At 38.5% G+C, this 14807-nt stretch overlaps 1 protein-coding gene across 3 annotated transcripts in view; it reads right to left on the reverse strand.

Annotated features, from left to right (window-relative positions):
* Positions 1–14235, reverse strand: part of raly (RALY heterogeneous nuclear ribonucleoprotein) — a 150815-nt gene extending 136580 nt beyond the window's left edge. For all 3 annotated transcript variants that reach the window (XM_038268991.1, XM_038268990.1, XM_038268989.1), the window contains exon 1: positions 14123–14235. The gene's annotated coding sequence lies outside the window, so the exon portion shown is untranslated. The remainder of the gene's footprint in view (positions 1–14122) is intronic.
* Between the last annotated feature and the right edge of the window lie 572 nt (positions 14236–14807).

A 14807-nucleotide genomic window follows, 5' to 3' on the forward strand; every position in this document is an offset into this window, starting at 1 on the left:
GAGCTCAGCATTGATGGATGAGGGTAGGAAAAGAACAGAGGTGTAGGAGATGCACTACATGTTACAGAGCATGATCAAATACAGAGTCAAGGTTCGAGTAGACGGTTTAAAATTCTCAGGCTGATGTATGATAAACTATGTGCCGACAGGGCTGTCACTGTGACTAACCTAATGGATCAAAGGGTGCAGACAAACCCCAGGGTCCCAGAAACCGCGTGTGGCAGCTGGATGAGAGGACCGCGGTTTATGATGAATAAATGGATGATGGATGAAGGAAATGGGAGCCAAGGCATTTGGCAGCATTTAAGCTCCAGATATCAACAGGGAAACACTTGACGGAATATCATACATCACTGATGCAGCCGAGGGAAGGAGCATAAAAATATCCATAGGCCAGTTTATGAGAGTCATCTATATAATCTTAGCTCTTTGGTTGGCCAGTGGTTTTGTATACTGACGTCATGCTTAGGAATGCTGCAGCATCTTCAGGAGGAGACTGATGGTCTATAGACACATCATCTAAATATTCTCCAACAATTATTCACACAAACTAGAGAAACAAATTGCTGAAGTTAAAACCCATAAACATAAAATATTCATCAGTGGATCTTGTTGTTATACCAACTGTTTTAATTCAAATTAATGTATTTATATAACAGCAATTCACAACACGTCATCTCAAGGCACTTTACAGACGATTCAATCAGATTGATTGAAAGTTTTCTATCGGAGAAAAATCAGTTGATTGCATTCAGATTCAACTCCTCACTGCTGATGAACGCGCCGCATTGAGAAGATCGAGGATGAGCCGGCTCAGAGTTGTTGCTATGATCCCTACGGCTTTAGTTCAAGGCTTTGGACGCGTCTTTCTTCTTTTTATTTAAAGGCCATAGATGTATATTTAATAGTTGAACACATTTGTCCCTCTGTTTAACTCTATAAAAAAATGCTCCCTCACCCACTCCTTGTACTCCTAAACAGGGGCGGATTAAGGAAATTTGGGGCCCTAGGCAAAGACAAGCAGTGGGCCCTCTGAACTGAGAAGACAACACATAAAACAGACCCATTATACAGATAGAGAAATGTTAATAGAATAGACATCCATTATCTGTTCTAGGTTTTGTCCCTCTCATTTCCATTTTCATGAAGTTTTCCTCTCTGTTATGTACTCAGCTGACTGTTTTTATTTTGGAAAAAGGAGCTGCCGAAAGTAAAGTAGAATCACTCACTATTCTCTCAGAAAAGTCAAAATTTACCTTTTACACATTGTAGCTTTGTTATGCTTTCTATATTTAAGGAGGAAAAAAATATTATTTTAGTCTTTTTTTATAAAGCGAAATCCGTGGCGACCTGAATGTATCCTGATGGCACATGCTCACATGAGTTGATAGTGTCAGGACTCCTGTTTTGTGTTTGTGTTGCTGTGTTTGTCTCCCTTCATCCACCAGGAGGCGCCTGGTTCTGGTCCGCCTCCTCACATACCTACGGATGGTTTCCTCGTTAAACTGAGTGTTTTTAAGCTGCTGACTGCCACTACCTCGACGCCAGAGTGTTTGCCAGTTTAGGGTACTTTGGCCAAGCTGAGTGTTTGCTGAGTCAATCTGAGTTTTTGACAACCTGAGTTGAACTTTGTTTTGTCTTTGCCTCTTGGCAGGAAGTTGTCCTGCTAACTGGATCTCTCGGACCTTCACACTCTGGAAGGATTAACTGAGCTTCAAACTGAGCTGGGATTCAAAAAGGAGGTTTGGATCCACTTTCCCCAAGAGATCGTTTGAGCTTCACACTGAGAAAGGGATTATTCTCCACCAAGACCCGTTCAAGTACCGCAGGAAATCTGAGTGGCAGTCAGTTTCTCCATTCAAAAACTATCAACCGCATTCTGGTTAAACCCTGTTCCGCCCTCCACCGAATCAGAGAAACACAGGAACCACAGCACACAGACAGGAGTCAAGAACACAACAACTTCCTTGGAAACGTGAGTCGGCAACCAAAACCTCTTCTCCAAGTTTCACAATTCAGATTCCCCACTGAGCCTGAACTAACCGCTGTGTCTTCCCCTCACTTTGCAGTTCCGGTTGAGCAGTGTTCAGAGCAACACTTCTCTCCCTGTTTACTTCTTCAATAAAACCCGTTAAACCTTTTACCTGGACTCTCTGTTCGGTTTTCTGCATTTTTGGGTCAAAACTTTGAACCATCATGACAGATAGGCAGATCCTGCTACCTGTACTGACTGGGTGGAGACACAGCCATGTCAGCTTAGTGTAACATGTAAACAGATTGGTAGAAATACTTTTTCCTGGTGAAAAATATATCTCTATTTCATATAACCCTCACCAAGAAGCTTCAGCATTTAAACCGTAGTGATTCTACATATTTGGGGAAGCAACTAACGATTATTTAGCAAATTGATTAATCTGTCGATTTTTGTTTAGATTAATAGATTAATATGCAGATAGAAAAAAGTTCCTTAAAGAAAACTTTTTATTAAATCAAACCAGGGGAAACTAAAACTGTTCAACTTGGGGAGTTTTGGATAGAGCATATTGACAGACGAAAAAGTTAAATTTTTTATTATAAATGCCAAAGTTTATTTTATTTTTACAATTTTAAGGTAATTACTGCTCTAAGTGTGTCGCTCTGTCAGCTATAGGCATTTTTTAGAGTCTTTACTCCAGTTAGGGATTAATTGAACACCAAATTGCAGTATTCATGTTCAATGTAAGACATAACCTGTTGCCTGGGAATATACAAAGATATTCTCTGAAAGGGAAGGAGGCTACGATTTAAGGGGGAGGGGAAATTTTAAGACTAATAGATGTAGAACAACAAGGAAAATATTATGTTTATCAATTTGCAGAGTTAAATTGTGGAACAAACTAAATGAGAACTTAAAGCAATGCCCAAAATATTCCTTTTCAAAAAAATGTACAAAGAAATTATTTTCAGAAGGTATAGAGAATCATTGTAGAAAGTTTTGTTTGTGTTTTTTGTTTTGGTTATTTGTATATATGTATGAGGGCATATGTGTATAAATATTTATGTATGTATATGTATAGGGAGGTGTATATAAATATGGATATATATAGCAACATAATTATAAATATAGTAAATTGAAGAAATACAAGAATTAAAGGGGTAGGAGCACATACGTTTTACTTCTTCCTACTCCTTTTCGCACATGTAATAACTCAGGAAAGAAAGGTACCGTGTTTGTTGTTTCTCTCTCCATGTTTTTAAACATTGTTTTATTGTTGGTTTGTTTTTTTTCTCTCTTGTATGTTTGAAGTAAAGATACCAATTCAAAATTCAAATTCAAATTAGTTGACAATTATTTCAATAATAGATTAATCACAATACATTTTTATTTCAGTATTTTTTTAAGGAGACTGTTATGTCCAAAGCCAAAAACAGACATAACATATTTGAGAACACACAGACAAGATAGGGAAACATACTATTATTTTGCTTCCAATTTTCTGTTAAGAAAAAAAAAAGGAGCATGAAGAAACCAACAGTCATCCTTTGACCAAAGAAAATATGTCTTCTACAAAAATAAACAAAAGGTGGACCTGCTGAGCCAAAAAAAACCCGAAAAGGTACAGCAGGGGGGCGCCGAAGTGTCTGCCAATACCAGACTAACCAAAGAAAAGGACCTAGCACAAAAATGAAAATAAATAAATAAAGACTACCCATCTCAACAAGCCAAAAGGTAACAAAGAACAATTAGGTCTACCCAATATTAATCAGTTACACTTTCTTTTACAGTGCATCAATAACCATGTAACAACATTGTAATAACAAGTTATACTAAATTACTAGTAAAAACTTTATGGAGAATTTTGTTAATTGGTGAGAAGTTAAAGTCAGAGTTCTTAGATTTCAAACTGTTATCACCAGGTAACTCATATTAATTTCCTAGACAGCAATAAATTAAAGTGTTATCTGATAAAATGCAGTTTATTACTTGGCATATAACAGAAAACCGAACCTAGAAGCAGACATGTTCACAAGTCATTTTTTGCAAGTCCAAGTCAAGTCTCAAGTCTAGAGTAGGCCTGTTGCAATATTAAATTAATCGCACAATAAATTCTAATCACATGATTAATAAAAATAAGTTCAATAATTTGCGCGCTTGCTTGTTTCTTCTTGTTTGTTCATCTCCTTCACTGAGACGGTATAGCTTAAAGGTCGCTATTATATCTATGGAATGATCATTATCTTGAACTGGTAAATGAAAAATACATGCTTATATGTCATGTAGCGTTGTCACGTAGCGTTGTCACGTAGCTTTGTCACGTAGCGTTGTCACGTAGCGTTGTCATGTAGCGTTGTCACGTAGCATTGTCACGTAGCGTTGTCACGTAGCTTTGTCACGTAGCGTTGTCACGTAGCGTTGTCATGTAGCGTTGTGACGAGTGGCGAGCGCCGATCAGTCAAGTTAGTAAAACAAAAAACACAAATATTAAATTAAATATTGTTCAAAAGTCTGAAATCTCAAGTCTAAGTCGAGTCTGAAGTCATTAAATATGCGACTTAAGTGCGACTCGAGTACGAGTCACAAACTCGAGTCCCCACCTCTGCGTAGAAGACAGCAAGCCAATCTTCTTAAATAAACTCTTATCTATATGTTAATTGAGTTCGATTTTATGCTTACTTTACCTGATCATAAGTTCCAATTAACTTTTTAAGCCATTAGTAGGTGTTGGTCAATAATAGAAACTATTATGTGGTAACCTACAAGAAAAACTCTACCTGTTACCCCATCCTATAGGCAGATGGGAAAACAGCTGGACCCCAATGAGCACTAATTACATTAAAAAATATAGAATGTGCCTAAAGAACATAACAGAAACAAACATTTTTTACAAATAGGAAACACTGAGAATTGTTCAGTTCTTAGAAACAAACAAACAAACAAAAGATCCTTGGATCAAACTGAATTTTATAGTTTCATTCCTACCTTTTAACACCTATAACAAAGGTGTGGACACCCTGTAAATTATCCGAAAAAATGTGATCAAACCTCTGCTAAAAAAGGATAATCTAGACAAGACACAGATGAGCAGCTACAGGCCGATCTCCAATCTTCCATTTTTAAGTAAGATCATTGAAAAAGCAGCCTTTCACCAGCTAAATGACTTTTTAAGAGAAAACAACCGTCATGATGTCTTCCAATCAGGTTTTAGACAGCACCACAGCACTGAGACTGCTCTGACCAAAGTCACGAATGACATATGTCTGAATACTGACGCTGGTAAAATGTCAGTGTTGGTTTTACTGGATCTCAGCGCTGCATTTGATACCGTTGACCACATTATATTACTCCAACGACTGGAGAAGTGGGTGGGCCTCTCTAGTTCTGTACTAAACTGGTTCAAAACATACTTGGAGAACAGGAAGTACTTTGTGTCAGTAGGCAATTTTACATCTGAGCAGACAAAATTGACCTGTGGAGTTCCCCAGGGCTCTATCCTGGGGCCTCTTCTGTTTAACATCTACATGCTCCCACTGGCTCAGGTTATAAAGAACAACAATATTAGTTACCATAGCTACGCAGATGACACTCAGCTATATATTACAGTATCACCAGGAGACCGGGGCCCTGTACAGGCTCTTGGTAAATGTATTGATGAGATTAATGACTGGATGTGCCTCAACTTTCTTCAGCTGAACAAAAACAAAACTGAGGTGATTGTTTTTGGTGCTAAAGAGAAACGAGAGCAGGTTGTTACAGAACTTCAGTCCATACACCTAAAAACCACCAATCAGGCCAGAAATCTGGGTGTAGTGATGGACTCAGACTTAAACTTTGAAAAACACATCAAAGCGATCACTAAGTCAGCCTACTATCACCTGAAGAACATCTCAAGGATAAAAGATCTGATGTCTCAGGAAAATCTGGAAAAACTAGTCCATGCATTCATCTTCAGTCGGCTTGACTACTGTAACAGCATCTTTACTGGTCTACCTAAAAAATCAGTTAAACAGCCGCAGCTCATTCAGAACTCTGCTGCTCGAGTTCTCACAAAGACCAGAAAAGTGGACCACATTAGTCCAGTTCTCAGGTCTTTACACTGGCTGCCGGTCCATCAGAGAATAGACTTTAAAGTTCTGTTACTGGTCTATAAAGCTCTGCATGGTTTAGGCCCAAAATCCATCAGTGACCTCTTGACCCAGTATGAACCTACTAGACCCCTCAGGTCATCCGGATCCGGCCTTTTATCAGTTCACAGAGTCAGAACCAGACATGGAGAGGCTGCATTCAGCTTCTATGCTCCACATGTCTGGAACAAACTCCCAGAAAGTCTCAGATCAGCTGAAACACTTAGTTTATTTAAATCCAGGCTGAAGACTCACCTGTTCTCAGCTGCATTTACGTAGATTTTATTCAAAAGTTCAAATTCGTCCGTCTCTGTATTCTCTCTTTTTAATTTGAAATGTTTTTAATTTTGAATCACGCTTTTAATTGTTTTTAATTGTTTTCTTTCCCTTTTGCTTATAATGTTTTATGTAAAGCATCTTGAATTGTTCTGTACATGAAATGTGCTATACAAATAAACTTGCCTTGCCTAAAAGAGACACTTTGCCAATGGAAGAAGACAATTTACACTTAAAATAAGAAAACACAATTGCATTGTCTTATTTCAAGTGCATATTATCTAATTATCTTTTTTTAAGAGTAAAAATACCAATTTCATTGGCAAACTATGTCATTTACCTATACAAATTAAGAGTAAATACACTAAATCTAAGAAGTTTTTCCAGTGTGCACCAAATGCTACAGCGGGCAAAGTATACAGCTAATTATCTTAGACTTAAGAAAAGCTATAAAAAGTATTTGACTTTTCCTTTTAAAAAGGTTTGTGAGCCCTGGTTTACAGCCAGCTGCTTTGTGGAACAGGTAGGAATTCCTGCTGACACAATGTTGAAATCGCTCTAAAAAGTTGAATTCTGAATATGATCGGACTTTTCCTTTTATGGCATAAAGCAGCTGCTGTTTACAATGATCCGATTTGCTAAAATCAAGATATACGTATGTTGCCATCAGTGTCTTATCCAGGTCAAAGCCACCAAGGATTTACTATGATGTTAATTCTAATTTTGTCATGATCTGGCCTGTTTGCTCTCCCTTAATTAGTAATCTCTTTCACCTGTCGTTTTCCCTCCCTGCCTCAATTATAATTTATTCCTCTCACCTGTTTCCTCTGGTTTATATTCAGTTCAGCCTGAGCATTCAGGCCAGATCATTACTTTTCTTTCTGTTAGTCTGTCTGCTCAGTTTTTGCCTTGGTTCATGTTCTGGATCCTTGCAGCCAGTGGAAAGAGGGTTTTTGTGTTTGTTTCGTCTCCTGATCGTCCACTGTTCCTTTGTTTTTGGCTCTATATGTTGGGAGGTTCAGTTTTTATCTCAGTAAGCCTGGCTCCAAGGTGGAGACCAGTTTAAAGTCCTGCATCAAGTTCTGGTTCCACGTCCTGTCTCGGCTACCCTCTTCCACTGAGCCTGCTCATCTGCACCTGATCCTGTCTGCTCCTGATCCTGTCTGCTCCTGTGCGTGACCACCTGGTCATGCTTCTGGTCCCAGTCAGACTCTGAACCCTCCTGGGAGCCTGTGGATGCCTGGAAGTCTGGATCCTGCCACATGTTCCTGTTCCTGCCTGATCTGGATCCTGTCCCTGTCTGTTCTGGATCCCTGACCAGGATCGGCTTCCAGCATGTCCTCTGGAACTGCAGCACTTGGGGACATTCTAGGACTGGACTGTTGAACCAGGTAAGTGACCAACACAGATGATCTTCTGTCAGATGATCTTGGTCACTTACCTGTGTTTCTCCTGCAGAGTGTCTGAGATTGGGCGGTGCCCCGCTCCCCATCCTGCAGTGTCCGTAAGCCCCAGCTCCACTTTAGTTTTTGTTAATTTAATAAACCTTTTTGAACTTTCCTACTGACTGTCTCTCCTTGAATACTGGGTCCATCTGTCCTCGTTTATGACAAATTGGCACCTTTTAGCTGCGCCGACATCACAAATAACCATTAAAACCAAAACAACATCTTTGTGTCTGGAAAGCAGTTTATTTTCTGCATATGGTGACTAAAGTGCAGCAGCATGCATACATCAGCAGCACAGAGGCCCTAAATTATGAACAGATTTCAGTTTAAATGTGAGCCTTTACTAATTTATGTCTGCTGAATATTTTCTGTTTCCTATCGGTTCAATTCTGCTGCCAAACGGAGCATGAAGGATTAGCTATGAATGATTGCATCATGGTCGCAGTAGTTCTCTATGATCGTTTTAATTACGGAACCTGGCACTGTGGGGAGACCTTTATCTCCTTTAGTAGTTTTGTTATGCTTTTTATGATGAATACAATTAAAGGTTTGCACACAAACCTGCTAGCATTTAGACCTGGGAACAATAATTGTTATTTTGCTCCTTTAGATGATGTCTGGACATTAAAATCATACAATGCCTCCAGATTTCTTTGGATTTCAAAGATGTCCTTATCTTAACATTGCAGTAGATGATAATTCAATATTGATATTTAATATAGTATAATTTTATTAGACCATTTCTAATCTTTCAGTGAATTAGGGCTGCAACTACCACATGAAGCTAACCCATTACATAGATTACAGGCATGTCTGAAGACATAAAAACCTGGATGACTCTTAACTTTCTGCTTCTGAATGCAGACAAAACAGAAGTTATAGTCTTTGGACCAGAGTCTCTGAAAAAGAAGCTGATTAGCCAGTCACTTCATTTGGATGTGATTAAACTGATTTCAAATAATAAAGTAAAAATCTTGGTGTTATTTTTGATCAGGACCTGTCATTTAAACCCCAGATCAAAGAGGTTTCTAGAATTTCCTTCTTTCATCTGAGGAATATTGCAAAAATTAGAAATCTCCTGTCCAGGGGTGATGCTGAGAAACTAGTCCATGCATTTGTTACTTCAAGGCTGGACTATTGTAATTCTTTACTATCAGGAAGTCCACAAACTGTAGTTAAAAGCCTTCAGCTGATCCAAAATGCTGCAGCCAGAGTTCTGATGAAAATGAAAAAGAGAGATCATATCTCTCCTATCCTGGCTTCTCTTCATTGGCTTCCTGTTAAATCCAGAATAGAATTTTAAATCCTCCTTCTCACATGTGGTTGGAAAATTTAGATTTTTCTTGCATCATATATTTAGTTATGCTATTTATCCAGTGAAAATGTTTTTACTCAGTTTGTTTCACCTGCAAGGCTGAGAAAATGTCTCAGAGAGGGGTGGATTTAGACAAAACATACTTATTCCCATGAAAAGCCAAATTCCTTCTCAAGGTTTTTTAAAGTGTGTGTAATTTGTTTTGACTCTGACACAACCTTCACAGTTTTTTCCTCAACATAAGTGCTCTCTTCATCCTCTGGCATGGGAGCTGGCTCGGAGCTCGTCTGCCTGGCTGTGTGTTTCCTGGACGGGGCCGCCTTTTATGGTTATTGTTTGTATCTATGCTTCTTTTTCTATGTCTGCTTCTGTCTCCATGAACCCCAGTCGGCCTCGGCAGATGGCCGCTCACACTGAGCCTGGTTCTGCTGGAGGTTTCTTCCTGTTCAAAGGGAGTTTTTCCTCTCCACTGTCGCTACAAGCATGCTTAGTGTGGGGGATTGTATTTGAGTCAATGAGTCAATGCAATCAACTGGTTTTCCTTAGATAGAAAACTTTGAATCAATCTGACTGGATGATCTGGTTGAACTGGAAAGTGCCTTGAGATGACATGATGTGAATTGGAGCTATAGAAATAAACTGAACTGAACCCTCCCCATCCAGAGTGCCAGTGAAGGGTGGTGCCCCGCCTCCCCCCCCCCCACAGCCGCTGCAAATCTACAGCTCTGCGTTTCATTCTGTGCTTTCTTTTATTAAATGTTTTGAACTTTCCCACTGTCTGTCTTGCGTTGAATATTGGGTCCAATATTATAAGGTCCTGACAACCACAAAAAAATTAATTGCCTGGATTAAACAAATTAATTTGATGTTTTTTTTATTTTATTTAAATACCAAGAGGCCATAACAAGAATGATATGTAGCCAACATGTGGAAGAAGAATGTTTTCAAGATGACTTGGATAATAGCGCGTTGTGACAAACACCAGATACAGCACTGGGACTTGATCAACAGCCGATACCGCACCGTGACGTCACAAACCAGTAGGTGGCAGTAGTGTTCTTTGACAAACATGGATGCCTCCAGTAAAGCACATTCACATGAAAATTACTCTGAATTAAAAACACTGATCATTTATTGAACAGGATGGAATAATTTCATATTTAATATATAAATATAACCGGACTTAAGTAAGAAGTAGGATGGAATAATTTTCCTCTTTTCTCATTTTTGTTCATTAAAAACAAAAATGCTGTAATTAAAATAAATAAAAATAACACAGGTCAACAGGAAGATATGGAGAAGTTAGTTTGTCTTAAATCAGCTTTCCAGGGTTTTTAGTAGAGGCTGCAGGATCAGGATGTATGAGGGAGGAAGAACGGTTGTAATAACCACTGAAGCATTTTTACATTATGTGTGTCGATAAATTAGAGCACTGCAGCCATTTCTGTTTAGCTGTAAACTATATGAGCAGATCTGAATATTTATGCTGTCTGGGAATAAAATCGCACACAGGATAAGTTCAGATCTCAGAGCCTCTCTGATCTAAGCCAACGTCTCTGTTCTTCCCACCAGTTTCAGAGTTCTGCTTGTAGCTGCATCCTGATGCACGTCAGCTCCAAACAAATCAGCTCTTATTTCCTTATGGTGTCATCATCCTGTTTTTTAGTCTAACTAATGGGAAAGATTAACAATATTTTTGAGACTCACAAAAGTTTAGGATTTATTCATCCTGAGTACCAATCTAATCAATAACAGATGGTGACAACTTTGCAAACAATGAAGTTTATTTATGACACGCAGTACTTCAGTTGAGGGGGGATGGGCATCCCCCCCCTTTTTAAATAATCTTAAAAGTCTCCCCTTCGTAAATGGCCATCCCCCCATACCATCCCCTGTGATATTTTATTAATGAATGTGGAAAATTTCGACTATATATCAGCAGTAACGTCAATAATATCGCTTATGAGTAGCCTGAGCTAAATAAATAAAATCAAAGAAGTGTCCTCAAATCACAAATATGAAAAAAACGTGATTCGTACCAATAATTAGTAAACCACACTGCAAAAACGACCTCAAAATGAGTAAAAATGTCTTAAATTAAGAGTATTTACCCTTAATTTGAGCAGGTAAATACGGTGATTTGCCAATGGAATGAGTATTTTTACCCTTAAAATAAGGTATCTAGATAATATGCACTTGAAATAAGACAATGCAATTGTTTTTTTCTTCATTTAAGTGTAAATTGTCTTGTTCCATTGGCAAAGTGTCTCACTTAAATACTTAATTCAAGAAAAAATGCACTTGTTTTAAGAAAAAATGACTTATTTAGATTAAATTTTTTTGCGGTGCATACTCGTAGGTTTATGACTTCCCGTTAGAAAATGCATGATTTGTAGTCATGCATTCCCTGATGCACATCTACATACTAGAAAACTGTATATACCTGGATATACTATATATATATATATATATATATATATATATATATATATTGTTTATTCTTCTTAATGCACCTTTTTCCTCCTTGTTTGCACCTTCTTTTATTACCATGCCAATATGTAACGAGTGAATTTCTCCGCTGTGAGATCAATAAAGCTCATCTAATCTAATCTAATCTAATCTAAAATGTGTCTTTCATCCCCATAAGTTTGTTATTCATGTATTCATACATGCAGTTTTTTAATTATTACTTGTAAATTCGTGATTTTTTACTCCTACATTTGTGATAGGTTTGTGAATGTATTTTTACTTGTACCGTTGTAATGTTATAGAGGTGTAACTTGTATTCAAAACCGCTAAAGGCTGTTTTATATTCGGAAACCAGGCCGTCTGTGTGTGTGTCGCAGTTAATGCAAATGTGCCCCGCCCCTTCCGCAGACATTCTGCTGCACCTCTCCAAAATCATAGTTGAAAAAAAATACAAAAATTGTAGGTGACCGCAGACAGGAGGCCTCTGATTGGTCAAATCTACATCCTCTCTACACTATACATACGTTCAGAATGAAGATTATAACTGGATATCCAGACGGAGGAGCTGTCCTAATTAGGTTAACTATTTTGGAAAACATCACTTCTGACACGCAACAAGCAGCCCATACCAAGGTGTGATAAACTCACACATCATTCATGATAATTATCCTAACAACAATCAGAAATGGTTCAAGCTGAATTAAAGGCCTCCTAATTTTATTTACAGTCATTTCACACCTTTTCCCCAAACTGATGCCTCTGTTATTACATCCCTGCAGACAGCAATGACTCCCACTAAAAACAATTTCACTTTAGCGTATGATTAAGAGTCAATGTGGGATGAGTAAAGATTTACAAAATTCTAAAATTATGAATGAAATAGGTTTATTAAAGTCGTAGGGAAGCGGCTGTTCCAACCGTTGCATTTTCGAATTCTCCTCAATGGTGCCCGACTTTAAACGAGTGAATAAAGTGAATGTGATTGGTCGATTATCAAGGGGGCGGGATTGTTGTAGAGGAAGGTTCGCAAGCAAGTTTGGTTGTGGCCGATTTGTGGGAAGCATCTTGCTAACCAGTTAGCATCTTAGTGCTAGCAGGTTCCCAATGGGAAATTCCATTGGGACCAAGTAGCACTAAATCGGTGACTTAGAAACGACGCTGTCAAGGAACGCTATGGACAGAGGAAACATGCAAGAGGAGGAGAGTTTAGTGTCGGAGGTCGTGGATGAGTCTCCTCCGTCATCCATTTTTTATTTAGAGGAGGAAAGCGGGACGAAGATGTTGTGGAAGAGGACGCCAGGGCGGCAGAAGCTTGGTTTGGTGTAGAAGGCTTCCAGCCGTACATGTTTGAGCCCTTGCCTCGCAACGCTGCCAGTTCTGTTAGCTCTACGCCTGCTGAAGACACAGACGTCCATCCCCGTGAACACTGGGACGCAACTCAATGGGAAAGGAAAGGATTCTGATTTCAACCGTTGCGTATATTAGCTGGGACATATGAATCAAGATGCTATGACCGAAAACATTAGATTGACAGATGACCGTTGATATATGATTGGCCGAATTTAGGTGTTCAGGCTGACGTAGAACTAACTGGCCTGCAGAAGATAAAAAAATACAGATTTTAAGACAGGATTTTTTTAAACAGAAGTTTTCTAAATTTTGGACAATATTATCTGATAAAGAGTAGATTTATATACATGTTTAAGCCAGAATGGTTTGACACTTTAATATGATTTCCCTACGACTTTAAGCTGAAATATCACTGGTCTGTGAATCACTGGTGTTTTCAAAAATAATTAATGATTATGTTAATTGCTAATTGATTTAAGGTTAGAATTGGAGTTTATTCAGAATACAGCAGCCTGACTTTTATGTGGGCTACCACCAACTAACAATAAATAAAATATAGTAACATGCCATCCAGTCATATAGTCCTCTCCACTGAGAACAAAAACACGCCTGCAGAAATAACCAACAGATCCGTCAGCTGTAGTCCCCCACACGCGTGTTTTCCGTGGTAAAAAATACAAAAAAAAAAACGACCAGAGACCCCCACCAACCAATTAGTTAATGAATGAGAAAAAGTTGGCAGGAACATCAGTGGAACCAGAGTTTTTTTTTTTATATATATAGGAGCTGTCCAAGAAACAGAGCATCAGGCATCACATCCCCAACACCCAGAGCGTTCACACTGCGAGCTGCATGGATCCAGTTTATCAGGAGGTCTAATGGGAAAATGCAAAGAAAAAAAAGAAAAAAATAAAGACAAAAGTGGAGGAAAAGTGGTGTAAATAAAAAACAAGATTATTCTCTTACAAGACATAAAAATGTAAATGAACAGAAGTGGATTCCTGCAATAAGTTTTTTATCACCAACAATCCAGGTTCTTAGGAGAGGAATGATCATGAAGCTGCGAGAGAAACTCCAGGAACTGGTAACACAAAAGCGGAGAAAACAAACAATTCAAAGCAAAAAGAAAAGAAAAGATGGAAGAAAAAGAGAAGCGACCTACCGCTGAGGGAGAAAGAAACGCTTTAAGATGTTGAGAGGAGAGAAGAAAGGCAGCCGGAGAGGAAAGGAGAGCAGCTCCAAGACTCAGAGCAGAGGGAGCAGACTGCAGCTGATAGGAGGATGGAGCAAACCACTGAGCGCAGCGGGGAGGGGGGAAACGCTCAGGAGGGGGGGTGGCTGCTGGATTCAACCTTAATCATTTATGGGTTTGAATTAATCTGGTTCCATCGTAGAAGCAAAAAAAAAAAAAAAAATTTTTAAACGGAAATATATATAAAAGAATGCAACCTTGAAATAAAACTTCTTAAACAATGAAAGGTTATGAGAATATATATTTATTTAATTTGTTAGGTTTAATATTTTCTCTCTTTTTTCTTTCTCCAAATTTCTCTTTTTCAGATCAACCTTTCTTAACATTGTGTCAGCGGGAATTACCACCTGCTCCACCAGGAGCTGACCGCTCAATGTAAACCAGGTTTACCAACCTTTTTAAAAGGAAAAATCCGCTCATATTCAGAATTCAAACTTCTGAAAGTCCTTTAAATATGAAATTCTTCCATCCTGTTCAATAAATGATCAGTGTTTTTAATTCAGAGTAATTTCCATGTGAATGTGCTTTACTGGAGGCATCCATGTTTGTCAAAGAACACTACTGCCACCTACTGGTTTGTGACGTCATGGTGCGG

The sequence above is a fragment of the Cyprinodon tularosa genome, unplaced genomic scaffold (genome assembly GCF_016077235.1).
Source record: "Cyprinodon tularosa strain WSP-4 unplaced genomic scaffold, ASM1607723v1 ctg714, whole genome shotgun sequence".
NCBI lineage: Eukaryota > Metazoa > Chordata > Actinopteri > Cyprinodontiformes > Cyprinodontidae > Cyprinodon > Cyprinodon tularosa.